A 26,244-nucleotide genomic window follows, 5' to 3' on the forward strand; every position below is an offset into this window, starting at 1 on the left:
TATTTCACTCATGTATTTGAAGACTTAATATTGATGGCTGTTGAACCAGTTAAGGTTGTTTAAACATGGTGAAATTCCAAAAGTAGCAAGGTCGGTGTTTTGGAGAAATTGAACCATTTTCTTATTTCTAAGAAGACCCTTCAGGAGATTTGTAGATGAAAATCATTTGGTAGGTTTTGATGGGAACCATAACCATCTACCTACCCTATTTTAATTTGAGGTGGAGAATCAAAGTGCCTCATTTCCATTTACTTTTAATCACTCTTGGCTCTTGGAGGAAATCTTTAGACCTCTAATTCTAAGCAATTGAATAAAATATAAAATTTTCATTGGTGAATCTACAATGCTTCAATTCTCTAACAACTTCATTAGAGTTAAGATTGTGGATACAGTTTTGGAAAAAGTAGAAGCAAAATAATACCAAGAAGACTTGAAGGTTGACTTGAAGGTTGTGGATGCAATGACATAGGAACTTTTTGACCAAAATAACAATGGTATTTTCATTGACAATGAGGATGAATGGTTAAAATACCTTAAAGGTAAAAGAAAGTCCTTCTGAAGCTGGAAGAAACTAAGTGAACATTTAAAATCCATCTAAATTGGTTTTTTTGAGGAGATAATAATATGAAGCTTTTTCAAAAATATGTTTTCTATAAAAGGAAATTTAACTATATTATGGAGTTGATAGGCCTATATGGTTCACAGGTCTCATCCTTTAAGGATATTTCCCATGTAAGTAAACAACACTTCCAATCCTTGTTTAAGGAGAACGATGTAGCTAATATAGGGTACATTATGAAAATAGTTAGATTATTTCCTACATTCTTTAATGATGATATGAATGAATTTACAGAGTTATAGGAATAGAAGAATTAAAAGATATTCTCAAGACTTTTTAGATGGCCAAAATTCCACACCTTGATGCTTGGATTGTAGAATTCTTCTTAGGATTCTACAACTTCATGTAGAATAAGTTTCTTTGGGTGATTTAGAAAGGAAGAAGATATGGAAAGATATTAGGGGATTTTATAAGACTCAATTAAAAAAAGAATGACAATTCACCTTCAATGATTTCATAACAATATCCCTTTGAAACCTTATCTACAATATTTTCTCGAAGACCATTGGAAATAAAATGAAACAAACACTATCTACTCCATTTTAGAAGAACAATTTGGATTTATTTTTAATAAGAAAATTCATTATGTTTTTGGGAAACATAGGAAGGGCTTCATTAAATAAAAACTATAAAACAACCCATAATAGTTATGAAAATTGATCGTTCAAAGGAACATCACAAAGTGAAAAGGCTCCTTCTCATATTAGGTTTTCCTTGAATAGGTCTATCACTTCAATCTATTAATTCAATTATGGGGTGTGTGGAATCTACAAAATTTGAAGTGTCAATAAATGACAGTGCTTTACATTTCTTCATGAAATTTAGTGGTCACAAGCAAGGATGTCCCTTGTCACCATTTTTGTTTCCCTTGGTAGCAGAAATGTTGGGTAGATTGATTATCGAAACAAAGGGAAGTGGATTTTTCAGAGATATACAAGTTAAGGAATCCATTGAGGTAACCCACTTTTCATTTATAGATAGCATTTTACTTTCTGGTAGAAGGAATTTGAGGGAAAACAAGTTACTCAAAAATTGTCGTAGAGTTGTTGTGTAAAATAATAAGAATGGAAATTAATATGAACATATCTTGTATTTTAGCAAATGGTCTAAGTGATGCTTTCATAAGGAGATGAGAGAAACATATTATGTAGATATATACTAGGTAAATATGTCCACACACACACACACACACACATAGATATATATATATTATGTGAGTAGAAAAATGAGGACCATCACACAAGCAATGAAATATTTATCCTACAAGTATTATAGGGACACTATTAGAGGTTTGGCATGTTAGGGATTTGTATTAGGGCCCTAACCATGGTGTAAGGACAACCACTAGCATATTAGGGACAACCACATAACATTTTCTTAATAGATGAATTAATATAATGATTAAAGAATTAAAATATACCAAGTTAAGATGCTTTTACAACCCTAAACTAAAGTGTTAATCTCTTAATTTGTCTATGTATTGTGCTAACCCAATGTTGACAACCACTAGTATACCAACACATTATGTATTCAATATATATATATTATTACTACATGTATATTGTTACACATACTAGTATAAATATCAACATAAAAATTAATTATATATATATATATATATATATATATATATTTACCAACACACACACATATAAATATGTATACTACCATATTATTCCTATATATTCTAGCAACATATTCATAATTATATCTAGTATATATACCAACACACATATATTGAATACATATTATCTGTGTATGCTAGTGGTGGTCCTCATTGGGAAAGTTTGGAAAATGAGGATATCTCGCCTTTAAGTGGAATATGGTTGCTCCTAAAATGCCTTGTATTGTAAAAATGGGTCTCAAGGCCTTGCCAATGAGCATGGGAGAAAAATAAGGCCCTTAGGTTCTATATGAGGTCTCTAGGGACCAAGGGACATGAATGAAGCCTCAAGCCACAAAATATATTGGTGTATAGGATATCATCATTCTTAATGTGGGATATGGGGTTTTGTGCACTAGGGATAATCTTAAGCTTTGTGAACTAGGGTTGAATTTGAGACCATGGTCAAGGAAAAAATTGAGGGAAAATGACTTGAGTTTCTTGAGCTAAAGGGCCATGAACACACCATGGATTCGTTAAAATGCATCATTGTCATACAAGATTGATATAGACATGATAAGGAGTTTTTGCACAATAGAGACATAGAGGATAGGAAATATTGGTTGCCAGGGAAGCGGCACGATTTCTAAGGCTTTGGGTGAAGAATTGGAGGTCTCTCGTCCTGGGGCAACGAATGCATCAGCGAACGAGCAGCACCAAAAAGGCATCCGGAGAAGCAGCCCTAGCACACGGGAAATAATGAAAGTAATGGAAAAAAGAGCATTGAGAGTGGGATCGATCTCTTTCTGCACGCCGTAGCGGCTTCGATCAATCGACCGTGAACTTCTCTTATTGGAAGATTCGACCTCTCGCTCAGGAAGAGAAAGAGTGAGGACCTCGCAACTCCTATATGACTTCAACCATGAAGAAAATCCAAACGGACCAATTCTGAATGAAGAAAATGCTCTCGTACCTACCTGGCAAAGCAGGGACGCGACCAAGCGAATCGGTAGATACAATACCAGGGGAGCGGATCAGTCGCATAAATGGCTAAGATTTCGCGTCCGCATATCCAGCGGGGTAGCTCGCTACAGGTGATTAGTCTCATATCCGATCACTCGCATAAACAACATAGATAACTTGCCTATAAGCGTAATGACTTGCAGATCTTGCTGTGATAACCCGCTTAAACACTGATAACTCGCATACTCGATGCTGATAAGTCGCAGATCGGCTGATAATTCGCATATCGGATGATAATTCGCGTATCAGATTATAAGTCGCGTACCCCATGATGATAATTCGCGTAACTCCTGTGAGAGCTCGCAGAACGAGAATTAATCTGCATATTCTGCCGCGGTTACTAATATATCGGGCTGAAATACTCGCATAAACGGTAAAAACAAGTCGGATATCAGTGTAATGATCAGCATGTCATACATTGATAACCGCGTATCACTGAATAACGCGCCTATCTTGTGGGGAAACTGGCATATCAGCTTAGTGATAAGAATATTCTACGGTTATAATTCGCGTATCGAACGATTATTGGCGAATCTACGGTGATAATTCACTTTTCACACGATAATTCGCGTAACCACTGGTGATAACCAGTCGAATATTTTGTTGAATCAGGTGATAATTCGCGTACATAGTGATAATGGCATACCTATTGATGATAATCGCATATCCAGGCGGTTAACTCGCGGCGGTAATTGCATATTTGAGACGATAATCCGCGTATTCGACTGAATTTGATGGCATAACCGAGAAGTCGTATATGCGGCGAGATATAACCCACATATCCAGTTCTGCGCGACTTTAACCTGAGAAAGAAAAATCGCCATGCAGGTCGAAAGGTCCTACCTAATCTAATTAGACTTGGTTTTAGACTTAGTAAATCTAATTATATAGAGTACTTGATTTGTTAGCCTTTAGTTGGAAAATCCATGGAGTCTAGCGAGTGAAGTCACATATCACTAAAAATTAGGAAAAAATGGAAAAAATATTTGGAAGAATGTTTTTGTGGCCTACCTTAATAAGAATGACTATAAAGCATATAGTTTGCTATTAGACCTTAGGGGGTAAATCCATGGAGTCTAATCGGGCTTGAAAATGAAATTTTTACACTTTGATAGGGATGAGTGGAAAATAATTTTAGTTGTATCTCTTTTATTTTAGAGATGATTGTTTCTATTTAATTTTTTCTTGTTTGTGGGAGCTTTCAAAAAAGTTTGGAATAAAGCACTAGCACAGGTTGCAGTACCCTGTCTCTTTTGACCTATGTAAAGAAGAATTGTTACCTTTGAGGTTGTAGCCTCCTTTAAGGATGCCATTGTATTATGTGTACATATTTGTGTGGAAGTACCTAGGAAAAATGTTTCCCATGGAAAATCAATTTAACTTTTCTTCACTAAGAATATATATGAATTCTTGATTAAGAGTAAACCATTTAAATATTGATGGTACCATGAGAATGCCTAATGTGAAAGAGATTTTCAAACTAAGTACAAATTCTTGATAACTCTAGAGAGAGGGAGTAGAAGAATAAAACTAAGAAAACAATAAGTTTTTCCTTGTAAATATGCAAAACCCCTTGCCAAAAATGTAGAAAGAGATTAAAAATTAATAGGGTTACCTCTCACTGTGGATATCCTTAGAGGTCCTATAATTACATCACTGATGTGGGTTTTAGTACCCTTTGTTTCTTTTCACCTATGGTAAGAAGAATTTTTTCTTTAAACCCAAGCAAATATGTGGTTGTAGCATCTCTCAAGGATGACATTGTATCATGTCTATATAATTACATGGAATTTCATACAAGAACATTACCTAGAAAAAATCAATTTGATGTGTTTTGGTTGACAATATACCAAAATCCTCGATTGAGAGCATAGCCCTTTATACATAGTTAGTGCTATGGGATTTAATGAAGTGGAAGAGATGGTGAAAATAAGTAGACATTATTGAGAAAATTAATGATGAAGTAGAAGGATAAAATTCAGAAATAAGGTAGTCTACCTTGCAAATCCGCAACAAAATAAAAGTACAATGAGATCAGTAAACCGATAGGAAAGCACCCTAAAAATAAAAAGGAATATAAATATGAATAAATGCAAAACTATAAGATATAAATGGGGAAGCAATTCGTTATGTATATATATATATATATAGTAAAATGTTTTATATATGTTTTTTAATAAGACACTCTTATTACTATCATATAGCCATTTTAATTGAGATCCATTAAAGATTGAGGAGAAAAGAAGTTTAGGTGTAAGCCTTGTGGACCTCGTTTGAACTATTTAAGGTGATTGACCTATTGAGACACCAAATTGATGTACGATAAGATCCTATATTTCTAACAAGGGACCCCCCCCCCTTTGCACGTTGATTAGATTTCTTAGTGTATTAAAAAGTACATGCCCGCTCCATTTTTTTATTTGAACTTATGACATACAAAGAGAATATTTTTTTCACCATTAATCCCACAACCTTTTTAAGTCTCACATTCACAAGATATGGAGGCCTTATCGATGTATTAATGTTGTAATGAATTTACCTTGAGGCATTTATATTTAATTTGTCATTCTTTTTTATATGTTGTGTTTCTTTTGACATATATGCAATTTAAAAATGAATGTTTTTGTCTTCTTTTGTCTCTCTCTTTTTCTTATATGTTTCTAACATTCTTGTACCTTATTTTCATGTTTTGCACATAAAATAAAACACCATTTTCAACAACTTTTCCCTTTTGACCTATTTCTCTTATAATTTCAACTTTCTATTATTCACTTGTTAGTCACATGAGAATTAAACATTTTATGTTTACAAAATGTTATCCTTTTATCTATTTACTTTATGTCAATTTGGCCTTTGACATATTCTCATTCTTCCTTCCACACCTTTTATATATATATATATATATATATATTTGTATATGCACACAAATGTTATTCACAACCTTCTAATTTAGCAAGATTGAACATCGAGGTAAATATATTTTTTTTGTTTCCTGGTGGACTCTTTAAAATGATAGGTGATATTAGCATTGTATTAGAGTTGTAGTGTATTGAACTTAGCTTCTTTATATGTAACTCCTCATTCTTTTTTATTATTGAGTTTCTTTTGGAATATGCATCTTAAAAATGACTTTTATTGTCTTCTATTGACACTCTTTTCTTGTATGATGTTGATATTGTTTGTACTTTATTTTCATGTTTTGCACATGAAATAAAATAGTCCATTTTCAACCACTTTTTTCGTTCAACCTATATCTCTAAAACTCCTTCATTATCTTTTTCACTTGTTAGTCACATAATAATTAAATATTTTATGTTTTGCACAATGCTTTCTTGATATCTATTTATTTTACATTAATTTGGCCTTTTTGTATCTTATTTCCATTTTTCCTTCCATTCATTAACAAAATGAAATAACATTGTTGGAGAGAATTTTGTGAAAAATTGATTACAATGCTTGAAAACTACTCTAGAACTAAAATAATGTTTATAATATAGTTGGAGAGGGAAGAGAATTGTTTAATATCCACACTATCCACCTGACATCTCCATCCTAGAGTGAAGATGAGGGGGTCCAAGAGAACAATACAAATTCATCTTGCAACCAATTAATATTTTAGTAGGAGTGTTGGTAGCATTGTTGGCACCTACATTGGCATAATGATCATGGTAAGTTGGGATGTATATGCTACCCTAAACCAAAATTTACAACTATTGTGGGATAAAACATTAGAGAAGAAATTTTAGAAAGTATTCCAAGCCACAAACATTACTTATCATCATGTTTATTGTTGACATATGTCCACATAATATGTCCAGGATTAGGGGGGTGGGTAACTTATGAGAAAGTAAACATTGTTGGGAAAGCTCAAACAAATCCTATTATTTCTATTGAAACTAATTCTACCATACATTAAAATGCTCCCAATTAAAAAATAATAATAGTTAAATGGAATGCTAGTGCAAGAAATATAGAGATGTCAAAGAGCACATTTTTGCAAATAAAACCACATAATTAATACATAACATCGAATATTTTATGAACAATTTATTCGCTTATTTTTTAATTTAGAATTTTTTTAATACTTCATGGCTTTAGTTTCACTGTCGAAAATTGGATTTGTTGGAGCTTTTCAACAATATGTATTCTTGTTCTATGGATCATGTTATGTGGGTGTGAATAATTAAATATTTACAAATAAATTAAATGTGATGGTGAATCAAAATTCATATGTATTTCATGATGAAGATTAGTGAGAAGTAGAATATTTGTATCTAGTTTAGTAAATTTTATGCATTCCCTAAACCCATTATTCTTTAAAGAGATTATAGAAAGTGCAAGTACTAGTGGTGAAGAGGATGCATCCTAAAATTGTAGGAAAGTTCCTTAACATTTGAAACTCACTTTCCTTTAAATTTAAAATCATTGTGATCCAACTCAAGGGGTTGTTGAAAATAATACTGAGAGGGGGGGGGGGGTGAATCAGTATTATCAAGTTCTTTTAACAAATCTTCCTTATTTACACTTTGAATTATTTTTGCATATCAGTACCATAAAATAATGAGCATGAACAAGAAAAACAGATAGTCACACCAAAGAACACCAGATATAAGGTGGAAACCCAATGTGGGTGAAAACCACCTGCTGCAATATGTCTCTATCTTCTTTCAAATTAGAAACTCCTGTTACAATGATTTTGTACTGGTTCAGTCCTTTACCAGTACGCAGGCTGCAACCTGCAGAGAGCTACAACTCTCTCTCGTTTTCCAGTCTCTCCTGGAAGGGAGCTACAACCCCCTACTTCTTTTCTTTCAAGGACCACTTTTCATAAATTTTCAAACTGGATCCAACAACAACATTGAAGCTCATAATCAAACAACCTTTTGAATCACCCATTCACCAGATCCATACATATACAATGATATTATGAGAGTTATCAACCAGATCTAGTACATAAAGATAAGTCATTAATCATGTTGTTATCTGAACTCAATACCAGTAACCAAACATCAGTTATGCACCCAAAACCCTGCAGAATAGTCAAAGGCAGTTAAAACAAATTTTAAGCAGGGATCGCAACTTCACTGGTATAGATCTGCGGATATCTGTACTACCTCCGCACCTGCGCCTTCTGTGGTGCCGCGACCACCGCACCTGCGCCTTCTGTGGCGCCTCCGCACTACGCCTTCTGTGGCGCCTCCGCACTGCGCCTCTGCACTGCGCCTTCTGTGGCGCCTCCGCACTGCGCCTTCTGTGGCGCCTCTGTGGCGTCTCCGCACTGCGTCTTCTGTGGCGCCTCCGCACTGCGCCTTCTGTGGCGCCTCCGCACTGCGCCTTCTGTGGCGTCTCCGCACTGCGCCTTCTGTGGCGCCTCCGCACTGCGCCTTCTGTGGCGCCTCTGTGGCGTCTCCGCACTGCGCCTTCTGTGGCGCCTCCGCACTGCGCCTTCTGTGGCGCCTCTGTGGCGTCTCCGCACTGCGCCTTCTGTGGCGCCTCTGTGGCGTCTCCGCACTGCGCCTTCTGTGGCGCCTCCGCACTGCGCCTTCTGTGGTGCCTCTGTGGCGTCTCCGCACTGCGCCTTCTGTGGCGCCTCCGCACTTCCACAGCTGCAGCGCTCGAGAGATCACCCTTCACAAGTTCGCTTTCAACTTCCCTTTCATAGATCAAACTTTTAAAACAATAACCCAATATTTCAGATCTTAAGATATTCGATTTGCAAGAATGAATTAGCCAAGTGATCTCCTTTGCTTTATATAGGCAAGCTTCTTCCTAAAATCATGGATCAATACCATAGATAACCAATACAAGGGGCCCAAAAACATGGGGCTCAATAATACCAAGGACTAACCACCATGGACCAAAGGTAAGTTCTCCAACATATACACACTTTTGACGAGGTACCATGGTCCAAAACCATAGGTTCAAATACAAAGGACTAACTACCATGGACCAAAGGTAAGTTCTCCAACATGAAAGTGCGTGAACTTTTTCTCTACATGAAATAAACTTTTCTCTACATGAAATAAAATTTTCTCTGCATAAAAGTGCGTGAACTTTTCTCTACATGAAATAAACTTTTCTCTGCATATAAGTGCGTGAACTTTTCTCTACATAGAATAAGCTTTTCTCTGCATATAAGTGCGTGAACTTTTTTGCACTATAATTTATCATCTGAGATGAGTGGGTTGCCATCAAGTACAACATATGTATCATAAAGCCATACCAGAATCATAATGCCAACAATCTCCCCCTTTGGACTTGATGGCAACCTCAAAATCTTCAGCTCATTCTCCCCCTTTGACATCAAGGGCAAAGGGTTATGCTCCCCCTAAGAGCATGCTCCCCCTAAATATGAACCAGATCTGTAAAGAAGAAACATAATCCACCAAACACCATAAATGACCATGAAAGAGATAGAGACATATTGCAGTAATATTCAGATCAGCATCCATGATCGCCTTCTGTACATCCTCCATAATGCCAACAATGCATTATAAGCTCCCCCTGAACCAGTGTTATTTGATCTTCAACCAATCCGCAACCCAGCACATGTACGCATATTCCCGTAAAACTAACAATCAGAAGAGATTCAACAACAAGATGATGCATCAACAACCCCTAGCTTTTGCCTGAGGTATTCAAAAGTCTCCCTGGGCAATGGTTTGGTGAGTATATCAGCAACTTGTTCCTTAGAAGGAACATACTCCAACTTGACCTTCTGTTCAAGCACTTGTTCCCGAAGAAAATGATACTTGATTGGTATGTGCTTGGTTTTTGAATGCATGACTGGGTTCTTTGAGATGCTGATTACACTTGTGTTATCACATAAGATGGAGATAGGTGGTGTACAAGTGATTTGAAAATCCTGCAAGGTCTGCATCATCCAAAGGAGTTGAGTGCAGCAAGATGCAGCAGCAACATATTCTGCTTCAGTTGTAGATAAGGCAATCGAACTTTGTTTCTTGCTGAACCAAGATACTAGTCTGGAACCCATAAAGAATGCGCCACCACTTGTGCTCTTCCTGTTATCCACGCTTCCGGCCCAATCGGCATCTGTATAAGCATGAAGTGTGAGATTTGTATCTCTAGGATACCATAAACCATAATTTTGAGTCCCTTGAAGATATTTGAAAATTCTCTTCACTGCCTGAAGATGAGTCTCCTTCGGATTTGCCTGAAATCTTCCAACTATTCCAACTGCATGCATGATGTCCGGTCGGGTACCTGTTAGATAAAGTAGACTTCCAATCATAGATCTGTAGGTTGGTTGATGTACTGCTCCAGATTCATCATTTGCACTGAGGCTACATCCTGTGACCATGGGTGTACATACTGGTTTTGCATCTTCCATGCCATATTTCTTCAAAATCTGTTTGAGATACTTGGTTTGAGACAAAAAGATTCCTCCTTCCTTTTTTTGGATTTGCAAACGAAGGAAATATGTCAGTTCTCCCAGCAAGGACATTTCAAATTCTTTCTACATGACCAAGGCAAAGCTTTGACTCATAGCTTCTTCATTGTTGCCAAAGATAATGTCATCTACATACACAACAAGTATTAGCAATTTGTCATTTTCAACTTTTATATAAAGATTGCTATCTGCTGATCCTTTTGAAAAACCTTGTTGATGAAGATATTTGTCCAAATGATAGTACCAAGCCCTTGGAGATTGTTTGAGACCATAGAGAGCCTTTTTCAATCTGCATACAAGATTTGGATCATTTCCAAGAATGAAACCATCTGGCTGCTCAATATATACTTCTTCTTCTAAGTCTCCATTCAGAAAGGCTGATTTCACGTCCATTTGAAATACTTTGAAGTTTTGAAAGCTTGAGAGAGCAAGGAACATTCGGATGGCCTCAAGTCTTGCAATATGAGCAAAGGTTTCTTCAAAATCTATTCCTTCTTGCTGCGCATACCCTTTACAAACAAGTCTGGCCTTGTTTCTAATTACTTCTCCATTTTCATTCAATTTATTTTTGAAGACCCATTTTGTTCCTATAACATTCTTATCTTTTGGTCTAGGAACCAACTCCCAAGTGTTTTTCTTTTCGATCTGCTCAAGTTCTTCATCCATTGCTTTGACCCAACATTCATCTTTGCATGCCTCTTTCACATTTTGTGGTTCAGTGGAAGAGAGTAATGCCAAATAGCTTGAAGCTTCTGCAATTGTTCTTCTTGTTTGTACACCTGCTTCTTTCTGCCCCACAATCTGAGATTCTGGATGATTCTTCTGAACATATCTGGATGGAGTCTTCTCTTCTATTCTTGTCTGCTCCTCTGGTTCTTCTTGAGGTTCTTCTTCTTCATCATTCTGTCTTTGAGGGTAGCCTTCATCTTCTTCGATGTCTTCATGATGTACTTGCCTAGGAATGTATCCCTTCTCATCAACCACTACATCAATGCTGTCAACAATTCTGCCAAGTCTTTTATTGTAGCACTTGTATGCTTTGCTATGTGGAGAATAACCAAGAAGAATGCCTTCATCTGCTCTAGGTTCAAGTTTGCCAAGTTTCTCATCAATATTCTTAATATAACATTTGCTCCCAAAGATTTTGAAGTGCTTCATCGAAGGAGTCTCACCACACCAGAGCTCATGAGGGGTTTGAGTGTTGTTAACACGGACATTTGTTTTGTTGAGAATAACAACCGCAGCATGTGCAGCTTCACCCCAGAAAGTTGCGGGAGTACCCGACTCATCAAGCATAGCACGAGCCATTTGTTGGACTGTTCTGTTCATTCTTTCCACAACTCCATTTTGCTGAGGAGTTCTAGCTGTAGAGAATTCTCTTCTTATCCCATGTTCTTCACAGAAATTGAAAAATTCATTCGAGGTAAACTCCCCACCTCTGTCAGATCTGAGGCACTTAATTTTGTATCCTGATTCATTTTCAACCAAGGCTTTGAAGGATTTGAATTTTTCGAATGCTTCATCTTTGTGCTTCATTAGTCCTAACCAAACAAACCTGGAGAAATCGTCAATGAATAATATCAAGTATTCTTCTCCTCGAGGTGTTCTTTTTCTGAATGGACCACATGTATCTGTATGTACTAGCTCAAGAGGCATGCTAGCTGATCCTTCCTTCTCTGGAAAATTAGTTCTGGTTTGCTTTCCAAACTAACATGATTTGCATATGGTGTTGTCTGGAATTTTGATATCTGGAAGATCGCGAACTGCCTGATATTTGCATGCTTTCCTTATTTGTGAAAAGCTTAGATGCCCCAACCTCCGATGCCATAGCCAGTGTTCATCATCCTTGCTTAGATAGCATTGTTGTTGTCCTTCTTCAAATACGTATAGATTATTTGGAGTTCTTTTACCTTTGATCACCGTTTTACCTGTATCAAGATCACGAACAAGACATCCATTTGTTCTAAATATCACCTCGGTTCCTTGATCACACATCTGGCTGACACTTAGAAGATTATGTTTCAATCCATCAACATACAAAACATTTCCAGCCTTGACCTTTTCTTTTAACTGAGCAGTGCCTTTTCCTTTTATAGTTGCAGGAGTATCATTTCCAAAAGAAACTCTCTTTCCCTTTTCTAGAGCAGAATATGACTCAAGTTTTTCTTTATCACCTGTCATATGCTTCGAACATCCACTGTCAATGTACCATAGATTTTCCTGTCCCTCTGCATAGAATGCTATCCCACATCTTTCTGTTTGTGGTTCCTTTATTCTCCATGTTTTGGTGTTTGAGGCTTGTTCCTTTGTCTGCTGAAACCTGCTCCTGCATTCAGAATCTTCATGACCAAAGTTATTGCAAATAGAACATTCAACTTCATTTTCAAGAGCCGAAAAGTTGTTATAGGTCCTTTTTGTAATCCCGATCATACTTCTTTGTTTTTGAGCTTCTCTAGTCATGATTGTTTTATATGCAACACATTGAGCTGCTTTGTGACCAAAGTTATGGCAAGAGAAACATTTTCCATTGAAGAAATTTCTGCGGTTATCAAATCTACCGGCCAAATGATTGTAATTTCTATTGTCATCCATTCTTGAACTAAATTGAGAAGATTTTACCTGTGGCTGGTTGTAGCTTTTGTTCACCCTTAAAACGGATTGCCCTTGATAGTCTCTGTTTGCAATTCGTCCCTACCTTGCCTGATGGTCTTCATTGTGCTTTTGCTCATTCCTTCTTGTTGCATCAAGATAACTTTTTGAAGTGGTTGCTTGAGAAGTTTCTCCATTATAGCCCAGACCTGTCTTGTTTAGTGGAGAACGTTGTACATTGATAATCTCATCCAAAGTTTCAGATCCTTTTACAAACTTAAGATTAATAGCTTTTGTTTTCTCAATCTCTTTTCTAAGACCAACAATTTCACCTTCTAATTTTTCAATATGTTTTTCCTTTTCATCAATTTGAAATTGTAGAGTATCAATGATCATATTCTTTTCTTCTATACATCTCTTGAGTCTAGTAATTTCTTCAAAAAGGCTATCCACATCTATAGCATCCATATAATCATCATCTTCAAATGCCATTAACAGTTTATAGTCATTACCTTGTTCATCTTCATCACTAATCGATAGACCATCACTATCTTCATGAGTGTAGTAACTTTTCTTGTTTGCACTCTGTTTCTTGTTCCATCTAGCAGGTTCCTTTCCTTTATCCTTATAAGGACATTTTGCAGCATAATGACCTACTCTTCCACAAGAAAAACATTTAAAAGGTAACTTACCTCTGAACCTTCCAGAACCCATTTGAAGATTTCTGACAAAATTTGATTCTTCTTCTTCTTCTTCTGGCACGTGACTTGCTTCATAGTAATCTCCTTTGCCTGAAGCCTTGAAAGCCGCTTCTCTTCTGTCTGATGGACCTCCCTTTCTCATTTCATAAACAGTTAGAATTCCATGTAGTTGAGACATGGTGAGAGTTTGTAGATTTGCTTTTTCCTCTATAGCGGACACTTTAGATTCAAACTTGGGGGACAAGGATCTTAGGACTTTTTCAACCACAATAGCCTCTTTTATTTCTTCACCCAAGTTTTTCATGCAATTAACAATTTCATCTACCCTAAGGGATTAGTTAGCCACACTTTCATCATTATACATTCTGAGATTCTCATACTGAATCCTGAAAGTTTGAAGTTTAGCACGCTTTACCTGTTCGCCTCCTTCATAGTTCGTGACAATTTTGTCCCATATTTCTTTTGCGGATTTATAGTGCATTACCTTCACGAATTCTGATTGGGATAAGCATCCCAATAGAGTATTGTCTGCTTTCGCATTTGTTTCATATTTCTTCTTCTCGGCCGAATCTGTAGGAGTAGCTGAAGGAAAAGTGTAGCCTGTCTCTATGATATCCCAAACTTCTGTACCAAGAGATTGAAGATAGGCAGTAACTCTTATCTTCCAATAATTGAAGTTTGTCCCATCAAAAATTGGTGGCCTGATTGATGCTTCTCTCTCGTAGTTGCTCATGATGAATGATCTACCTTCAAGCGATCAAGCTTCTCTGAAGGACCTGCTCTGGTACCAATTGTTGAAAATAATACTGAGAGGGGGGGTGAATCAGTATTATCAAGTTCTTTTAACAAATATTCCTTATTTACACTTTGAATTATTTTTGCATATCAGTACCATAAAATAATGAGCATGAACAAGAAAAACAGATAGTCACACCAAAGAACACCAGATATAAGGTGGAAACCCAATGTGGGTGAAAACCACCTGCTGCAATATGTCTCTATCTTCTTTCAAATTAGAAACTCCTATTACAATGATTTTGTACTGGTGCAGTCCTTTACCAGTACGCAGGCTGCAACCTGCAGAGAGCTACAACTCTCTCTCGTTTTCCAGTCTCTCCTGGAAGGGAGCTACAGCCCCCTACTTCTTTTCTTTCAAGGACCACTTTTCATAAATTTTCAAACTGGATCCAACAACAACATTGAAGCTCATAATCAAACAACCTTCTGAATCACCCAATCACCAGATCCATACATATACAATGATATTATGAGAGTTATCAACCAGATCTAGTACATAAAGATAAGTCATTAATCATGCTGTTATATGAACTCAATACCAGTAACCAAACATCAGTTATGCACCCAAAACCTTGCAGAATAGTCAAAGGCAGTTAAAACAAATTTTAAGCAGGGATCGCAACTTCATTGGTATAGATCTGCGGATATCTGTACTACCTCCGTACCTGCGCCTTCTGTGGCGCCGCGACCACCACACCTACGCCTTCTGTGGCACCTCTGCACTGCGCCTCCGCACTGCGCCTTCTGTGGCGCCTCTGCACTACGCCTTCTGTGGCGCCTCCGCACTGTGCCTTCTGTGGCACCTCTATGGCGTCTTCGCACTGCGTCTTCTGTGGCGCCTCCGCACTGCGCCTTCTGTGGCGTCTCCGCACTGCGCCTTCTGTGGCGCCTCCGCACTGCGCATTCTGTGGCGCCTCTGTGGCGTCTCCGCACTGTGCCTTCTGTGGCGCCTCCGCACTGCGCCTCTGTGGCGTCTCCGCACTGCACTTTCTGTGGCGCCTCTGTGGCGTCTCCGCACTGCGCCTTCTGTGGCGCCTCCGCACTGCACCTTCTGTGGCGTCTCTGCACTGCGCCTCCGCACTGCGCCTTCTGTGGCGCCTCCACACTTCCGCAGCTGCAGCGCTCGAGAGATCACCCTTCACAGATTCGCTTTCAACTTCCCTTTCATAGATCAAACTTTTAAAACAATAACCCAATATTTCAGATCTTAAGATATTCGATTTGCAAGAATGAATTAGCCAAGTGATCTCCTTTTCTTTATATAGGCAAGCTTCTTCCTAAAATCATGGATCAATACCATAGATAACCAATAAAAGGGGCCCAAAAACATGGGGCTCAATAATACCAAGGACTAACCACCATGGACCAAAGGTAAGTTCTCCAACATATACACACTTTTAACGAGGTACCATGGTCCAAAACCATAGGTTCAAATACCAAGGACTAACTACCATGGACCAAAGGTAAGTTCTCCAACATGAAAGTGCGTGAACTTTTTCTCTACATGAAATAAACTTTTCTCTACATGAAATAAACTTTTCTCTACATGAAATAAACTTTTCTCTGCATAAAAGTGCGTGAACTTTTCTCTACATGAAATAAACTTTTCTCTGCATATAAGTGCGTGAACTTTTCTCTACATAGATAAGCTTTTCTCTGCATATAAGTGCGTGAACTTTTCTACACTATAATTTATCATCTGAGATGAGTGGGTTTCCATCAAGTACAACATATGTATCATAAATCCATACCATAATCATAATGCCAACAGGGGTGTCTCCATAGTGTGGGATGTAGTGTTTTCACATGTCTTGGTAATAGCTCCACCGAATTTCTAGTTAAGAAAAATAACTATTAAAAATGTCATAGTGGAAAAAGATATTTCATTAGAAATTACCAACCATCATTGAACAAAAAAATGAAAATAATCAAATAAAGGATTTATAAAGTTAGTGAAAATTAATTTCGCAAGACATCAAACAATTGGTTACAAAGTTTTTAGATATTTGATGAAGTTGAATACAAAATAAAAGGAAAATAAAATGATGAAATGTAAATTTTTTATTCACTATGAAATGTGATCACATTAATAATAAAATTTGAAAGATTATGTTGATAAATGTTGGAAAACTTATCACCCCATTTCTATGGAAATGGAATTTGCATTAAGCTTTGAATAATGATTTTTAGCTTGCAAGAAATGCGTGTACTACTTTTATCAAAATGCCTAAATACTCTAATGGTGAAGTGCACAAATGATGGATTTATAATTGTTTCACTTATTGAAATTAGTTTTACCATTATTTCTTAACTAAATAGAATTAGATGGAAACTAATTTCTTTGATAGTAAAGTTTATTTGTATTAAATCACACCGAGTAGAAATAAAAGTATAGTGTAAGTGGTGAGTTTTTCTTGTTTTTTCTAATCAAAATGAATTTTGCCTTTGCCCATGCCTTATCATGGTTCTACTTCTTGGTTAAATTAGTGCTTTGAGGCTAACTTAATAGATTTTAAAAAAATGACCATTGTAGTCATTGAGAAATCTAAAAATGACCTAACAAACTTTAAGAGAAGCTTTGTCAATTGAATGGAAGAAATGCACAATTTTATAATCCGCTCTAATAACTTGAAGAGGAGGGATTTTCATTATTTCTACCATGCTTTGGTTCTGTAATTTACAAGGATATGACCCAATACTAGAAATTTAGAGGATTGGATCAATAAGAGTTGGACGAACAATTTGAATGCTAATGCCTTCTTTTATTTCTATAAAAAATTCTATTATGCATTTCACTTCTAGTTCTAAGAAAATGATTTTGTTTTTTAAAATAGACCCTTGATTTGAAGCATTTGTGGCATTTATTTGAATTTTCGATCTTTATATTTCAACCCAAAGTAGGAGGTTTCAATTAGTACCTCTATGTGGGTCTAGCATTCCTTCTCACTTCTCAATATACCAAACTTTAAAACTTTGGAAATGATGAGTAAATCTTTAGGTAGATACATACATAGCATTCAATAAGATGAAAAATATGATTTTGATAGCTTATATATAGTAATTAACTTGTATAAGGGCCTCCTCAATGTGTTCAAACTCCAATTTATGTCTAGATTAACCTTAAAAAATGGACTACGAACAATTATTATTTCAGCGAATTTTTTTCATATGAATGGAAATTTTTCCTAGGACTACTTCTTGATGTTTGAGAAACTCTCCTAGGTGAAAGAGATAGTGAAAAATAAGAGCTTCACTCTCAGGACAAATGGTGGTCAAATAAAAAAATTGGTAGTAACAAAAAAGGAAAAGGGGGAAATTATAAAATCATGGTACTACTAATAGATTCACTATTTTGGGTTTAGAAAAGCAGAAGGGTGTACGCAAAAAAAACGGAACCTCCAACCCCTTCTCAAAATGGAAGAAGGAGAAATGCTAATGTAAGGCACTCTAATATATCTATAGCACCAAGTCCAAATTCAAGGCACAAATAAATTATAGCAAGCAAAATATTCAATAAGGTTGAACACTGATGAGAACCTTGATGGTTGCAAGGATGGTTCATAATAATCCCTCACAAACACAATTGAAGGATCTCTTAGAAAAGTCTCTGAGGGATCCCATAAATATGGGCCAACTCAACTTTCTAATGATAAAGAGGGACATGGAGATTTTATTCAAGGTATATGGCTGTAGAGTGAATCAAGGGTGAAAAATCATTAAATAGACTAGACAAGAAGAGAAAAATAGTGAAAATGCAATGGGAAATAAATCTACAATTTTTATGAGCTTATGATGAGTATCCCAAAAAAATTCAAGTTTGGAAATTCTATCATGAAATCCTGGTTTTAGGTCGTAATAAAAAAAAGGAAATGCAAGATTATTAATAAATGAAGAAAAAACCACAATATCTTCCTCATAACCAAATTGCGCATTATTTTTTGGGACGGGTGGAATTGAAAATTAGTTCAGAATGGTACTTGCATGAAATGGGGTTGATTCCAATAACTACTGCTATAACCATTAGGTGTACCCATGCTACTCGACAAGAATCGCATAGGATTTATTGAGGTTTGAACCAATGAGGTGGTAAGGAGTTCCTTAATAGTACACCTTATTTCCAATTGATATATATCTAAGTGGTAATGAAATTGTACAAGTTATGGTTAAAGAATCCAATGTTTTTTCTAGAAAATATTGTCAAAATATTCAAAGGTCTTGTAGGGGATCTTACAACGTTTCAGAAAGGACATGTGATTAAAGCCACTCACTAGATGATTATGGGTATTGTTGTTGAGGGAATAGATTATATGGTCCAAATAACTAAATTCGAATCTCCATACTATAATAGGGAAAAAGGGTGTGTTGGGACTCTTTGAAAGTCTCATTGGAGGAACTTTGATAAGAATATTAAATCATTGTTGGGAATTCGATCTCATTTTGGATTAAAGTGAGAAAGGGTTATTGGTAATGGGCGGAGGGAGGGGGCGTTCGGATAAGAATATCGAAACATTTTTTAGGAATTCAATCCCATTTTGGATGAAGATGAGAGACAATTGTTATTTGTTTCACCGGGGGGGTGAATATATTTGAGACTCATTCAAAGATATTGTAGTAGATAAGATCTCTAACTATGGTAATTGGATTTAAGAAATATAATGAAATTAACATGGTCAAAGAACAGGGTGGGTCTACACATTTTAGAAGAAAGGTTACATGAATTCCTAGTTTGAGACTTTCCTAGTAGAGCATGCCTCCTTAACCTTAGTCATTCTCTTTATTTACATATTTTAGGACAAACCTATGACCCTATTAATTGGAAAAACAAAGGATTTGGGTCCATTTCAAGTGAGATATAATATTTCTTGGGTTGTTAACAAAAATTCAACGCATTGGTTTAGAATAATATCTCATAAATCACACACAAAAAATGCGGAGAGAATTATGGATTTTGAGTAGGTCAAATTTGTTTCATTTGGATGCTTCAACACTTACATTTAATGGTGAATAGAGATAAAGGAAGTAGGAGAAAGTGATGAAATTTTGAGAATTGCCACAATAATACAAATTCAAAATTTTCACCTTGAATTTGAGTTTCCTTTAACATATTTCGTGTGAAATTTTACTCATAGGGATGAATTTGAGACATACATTACAATGGTGTATATTTCAATTATATCCAACTTATTCCATAATATGGGCCAAAACAATAAACACCAATTGAGTGTACTACAAAGGAACAATGTTTTCACCACTTAGGGCATACTTCTAAATATGAAAAAAATACTAGATTTACTACAACTATTAATATAGCCTCTTAGATTCTATGTGTTCTTAAATTCACTTAACAAAATCTTATCATTTTTACGTAAATAAAATTGTGTAAGAAACTCTTAGAAACTACTCAATCATCATGAGAATGTAACTTGAAAATCATATGTTTAAGTACTCATATTTTTGGAAAAAAGACATGCTTCATATATACATAAGATGGAGTTATAAGTTCATACCAATATCTAGTAGAATTTATCACATGTGATGCTTTCCAAATCCTAGCTATAGCATCCACCATAAATAACAAACCTTGGCTCACAACTCTTATTTAAGAAATTCTCCCAACCAAAGCTAGTCACTCAACCAAAAATCTAGAAATTATACACATTGGAAATTCCTCTTTGGCACCTGTACTTACATCACACAAGTGTACAGTTAAAAAAAGAAAAAAGAAAAAAAAAAACTCTTTCACCTTCTCCACATCTATCACTCCAAGTAGCACTAGGTTTCCAATTCCACAAAATCCTAGTGATTTTCTCTCATAGGAACCATAAGAACAAGTCCTCTCTTTTCTTATCTATAATTTCTCCCAAACCATTTCATCCCTTTTCTTCTTACTGAAAAACCATAACCCTAACTCCTATCTTGCATAAACCCAAGAACCCTAGTGCTTGAGACCTAAGAGTAAAGCACAAAGAAGAAGTAAAAGTGAAAGAAACAATTTATGTCACTCCTCTAAGAAAGCTAAATAAGTATTTGATAGGACAACATGCAAAGCACTCCAACTCTAATGAACACATGTCAAGTTTTAAGGTAGGAAAATCCATAAAGAAATGGTCTCAACTGAGTAGTACATAGTAAGTTACCAACATTCCTCTTCTAAAGGTATCCAACAATTGAATACTCTCTGCTAGACCACACATGCAATCATGTCCACCACACCTCCATCACCACTACTTAACCCAAGATTTCAAAACTCAAGCACAAGCCTTTAATTAAGAATCCAAGTGTAACCATTCTACGTATGACACAACACCCTCCTCGTAAATTCCCAACACTCCTCCAAATAGGTTATCCTCCCAAATAAAAAACCAAGGAGTTGATGTGTATGTCATGAAGACTATTAGCATGAAACATACATCTCCAACCACTTAAGGAGGTTTACTACATATGCATCACATTAAGGTAAGATAATCCATGTAGTAAGCTATCTCTGAAGTGTATGTCCATCATAATACAACCATTGATAGTTAACATTCCATACACTCCAAATCACTTGAAGCAACCTCAAGCATGGTGATGATGGTTGGATTTTTCACTCCTAATCACCCCTTTATCACCATTTTCCTTATAAAATCACTTGTTTCATCCATTTACATCCCACTTATTCATCATAATTAGAGTGATCGGATCTAGTGACAATGATTTTTTTTAATAATAAGTTAACAATTATACAAGCTCTATGACTGTTGAGTGGTTATGAGTTTCCAGGTAAAGTGGGATACCCTTTTACAATTTCAAATTGTGGGAAGAAAAATTGCAAAAATCTTCATCATTAATCATGAAACTCAACAAATATTTTATACCATACTCATGTCGAGGTTTTTCTCTATAGCATTAAAATTCATACCATCTTTATAGCCATATTAGAGATATTCTCTATAGCTAAAAGAATTTTCAAGAAAATAGACCATTACTTTTGAAAATTCTATTAGTAACTATGCATTTTTTCTTTTGTAGATATTTATTTTTTATTATTACTACTACTTTTTAGTTTCAACTCATCCTTACGAATTTGTCTCAACCCACTTTAGGGAATTCATTACACGGGGCTTGAAAATAGGATGTGGAATGGAAATTAAGGAAAAGTAGTTAAGTTGGTTTATGTTTTGAGAAATCTCACTATTATAACTAAAAAACATTTCCTCCTTTATTCCTGGAAAAAACCACTAAAAAGTAGCAGGCAATTGTGTCAACTTTTTTATATAAGCTATGAGAACCAAGCTCATAAGGTTTGATGTTTTGGACATTGTTGTTATTATCTTTTGTTAAATAGAAAATAGCTATTTTAGTTCTTATGGGTGTAGAAAATGTGAGATCCACTAGCTTACTATAGAGCTAGGGCCACTCTACAATCATGGTGGTTATTTGCTTGCTCTTATACAATCTAAACTTTCTTATTACTTAATTTCTTTTACTACACATATTTACCATTACACATATCTACTCATTTTAGGTTTTAGACATATTTCATCTATTTTCATAGTGCAAAAAATATTTCTATATGTATGTTTCAGTTTCACAACATTTCATTTTCAACAACATCCTTTGTTTCCAGTTATTTACACTTTTACTTTTAGATAGTTGTATTTGATCTCGATAGCAACTTTATTTGGATTTATTTTCTTTCAATGCAATCAATTAGTTAGTTTTTCTGATAGTTATTTTTTTACATTAATTAGTTTCATTGATAGTTAGTTTATTTAGCATTGCTAGAGTTAATTTTGTTTTCCTTCACTTTTGCATATAAAGACTTAGAATTTTTCCTGTAATTAATTTTAATTATTTACAAATAACTATAGCTATTTTTCCCAATTTCTTGAGCTAGGAAATGGATAAAGCCAAAAATGCATATATTTATTGAGTGTTTTGTAATTTAAAGACCCCAAATTGATACTGAAATAAGATGTAAAAGCCCATCACTTTTGGGTGACAACGTTAGGGAAACACCAAATTTGGGTTTTTTGGTATAGAAACCTACTAGAGGAGTGAATTCATAATGAATGGGGAGAATAAGGATAAGTTGGGATGATTTCTCCCAAAAAAAAAAAACCTTGCAAACCAATTCCAAAGAAAGAAGTAAAGAAAGAAATTGCTTCTATTTTAAGAGTTTTTTAGGAAGACACATAAGCAATCATTATGTACGACCTATTGAATACAATATTTTTGGATTGGATATAAAAGAGGAATCTAAATATGTTGACCTTGAATTAGATTCCATTCATTTCAATATGGGTGATAGTGAGAAAGAAATAGAGGAGGAAATATAAGAGAAGAATGAAGAGATGAAGAAGAAGAGGAATAATCCCTTTTTTGCTAAGAGAAAGTAATGATGATGCCAAAATAAAGAATATTAATTTAAGGTCTTTGTTCTTCCAGTGTTCTACGCAATATCTACAAAAGATCCTAAAAAAATCCTATTCAAATTTTACGTTCTATGTAGAACGTATGATTATAAGACAAAGTCTTAGAGGTTAAGGTTATTTCCTTCAACTTTGAAAGATGCCACTTTAATATGGTTGATGGGATTAGGAGGATGTTGTATAAGTACTTTGTAAGAAATGAAAATATCTTTCTTTCCAGATAAAAGGATTATTGTAAAGCATGAGAGACTAAGGATGAAATATTTAGAATAGCTCAAATGCTAACCTTGAAACTTTGGAAGATTATACTAAATGTTTTTAGTTAAAATAAAAAAGGTCAACATGTAAATTGGATGATGAGTCACTCAAGTTAGTTTTGCTCAAAGGAGTTTGTAACATACCCTCTTAGCACCCATGGTCCACACTAAGGTAGAAGGATAGCTACTATAATGATCTGATCTCCAATGCTCGTGTAAGGCTCCATCTTAGGGTCCTCTAACAGAACTAAATTCTCTAATTTCAAATACAATAAAACGGGAAATAATTTATTTCGACTTTGTTACCGAAGAATCCACAGTAAGAACCATTTTCTGCCAACGTTTCAAATCCAAATCAGGATCCATCATCAGGAAAAATTGAATCAACTAATTTATTTCTAACTAAACATTTAATCGATGATAATTTACCATTAAAATTTATTTCCAACAATTAAATAGTGAGCATTTCATTTCAATCACTTACATGAGTAATCTATAAATAGAGGAATACATGTTTCGATACCTGGTTGAGATGCCCCTAAGCTCTTAATCCTGTTGGGATGCTCCTCTTGACTACCGACACGATTTACCTCCCAACCAACTAAGAAGTATTTCCTAGCCCAAGAAACCTCCACAGGTTCCCTAGCCCTTCGAGCCCAAGTCCAACCAGATGTAGTGTGTCCAAGATAAACAATACTCTCCTTCTCTCCCTTCTCTTTTCCCCACCTTACTCTCAAAACAAATCCTCCAAAACCACAACCAAACAAAACCAAAAGCAAGACCAAGGATCCCCTCTCCTCCCCTCATCCTTCCCCTTTTATGCCCCCCTTCTCTTCTCCACCTCAACCACCTCTCGTTAATGTCATAACTACCCCCTCATCCTTACCTATGACTTATCTTCTCCCAAGTGAAAGGTATGAATATATAATTTGGTAATTAATTGGAGAGGACCATGTCTTCTCCCAAGTAAATTTGAGAGGACATTTTGGGGATGAGATATGAATATATAATTTGGTAATTAATTGGAGAGACCCATCTCCTCTCCCAAGTAAATTTGAGAGGACATTTTGGGGATGAGATATGAATATTTAAATTGGAATAAATGGAAGGAGACCATATCCTATCAAAATTTAAATCTGAGGAGGTAAGTTGGGAATTGAATAATAAAAAAATTTATATCATTAATAAATTTACAGTTTCACCAATGTAGGTATGTACCAATATTTCTTGATAATTATAAGTCAATATTCTAAGGTAATTTAAACACTAGTAAAATTTGCATGATAAGATTAAGTAGGGCATTACAGCCCAGTTATGGAAATGGGGCCTCAAAAGTTAAAAATACCAAATTGAATTTACAAATATAAACATATTAGATGAATAAAAATTCATGGCATTCCAAATTACTCCTCGGTCATATGAGATCATTTTTCCATTTACCCCTATTAAAATTATACTAACCACACTTTCAAAAGCTTGATTTTCATTTCTCATACATTTTGTAAAGAACTTCAAATATGTTGTATACAAATAATTGAGTAGCATTTCTCTTGTATATATTTTATCAAATATTTTGTATGTGATTAAATTAGAAACATTGCATTTATTCCACTTGTAACAAACTAATTATAAAACATGCCACTTTCCCATTTCTTTGCATGCAACTTTTTAAATTCCTTGCATGCAACTTTTCAAATTCTTTGAATGCAACTTTGTAAATTCTTTGCATGAAAATAGGCATAGATCAACTACAACAATATTTTCACGCAAAAATATTGTCTTCAACCACCAAGCAACATTTTCATTAGGACATTTCATCAATACAGTTTGTATGCAATAAATCTTTAAACCATTTAAGCATTTATTCAAACACTTTGCATGGAAATTAATATGGTAAAATTTATTGCATGCAATTAAGCATATATCAATTACAAAAATATTATTATACAATAATATTATGTGCATCCACAAAACAACATACTCATTGGGGCATTTCATCAAACAAATTTTATGTAATGAACCATTAAACCATTTGAGCATTTCTTCAAACACTATGCATACAAATTAATAGAATATTTGCATGAAATTAAGAACACATTAGCTACAACAATACTATTATATAGCAATACTATCACCAACCACAAAACAACTTACTCCTTGGGGAAGTTCATTCAAAAAATTATATGTAATGAATCATTCAACCATTTGAGCATTTCTTCAAGCACTTTGCATGCAAACTAATATAGTAAAATTATTCAGAGTATATCTCCTAAATTGTAGTAGTACAAGCTATGGAAACTAAACCAGAAGATTAGTGTGAGTTCCCCTCACTGTGATTCAAGTTTCAATTTCTGGAACCTCCTACATGAAAATATATAGAAGAAACACCAACATAACCTATTCAGTGTACAATTTTAGGAACATTCAGGAAGATCAAATTCCTTTGCTCATATCTCCTAAAATATTGGAGCCCAATATCTAAAAATTTTACCACATGATCAATGGGATTTTCCCCAACATGGACATAATTTAAGATTTTGGGACCTCCCAAAAGAAAAGTTATAAATTCCAACATCATTTGTTTGATACATTATTTTATGAGAATTTAGGAGGCTTGACTTCCTCTACTCAGATCTCTTAAAATATTGTGATCCAATATCTGAAATTTTTAGCACATTATCGGTGGAATTTCCCATAAATGTGGACAATTTTCATCTTTTGAAACCCAATAGAAGAAAATTTATAATAGAAATGAAAACAATTATACTCATAAAGTCTTGCATGTCCACATGTGCATATTATCTTGGACATAAAAATCAAGACATATTT

The sequence above is a fragment of the Pinus tabuliformis genome, chromosome 8 (assembly GCF_031772625.1).
Source record: "Pinus tabuliformis cultivar Carrire ecotype Pingquan chromosome 8, CPIR1, whole genome shotgun sequence".
Taxonomy (NCBI): domain Eukaryota; kingdom Viridiplantae; phylum Streptophyta; class Pinopsida; order Pinales; family Pinaceae; genus Pinus; species Pinus tabuliformis.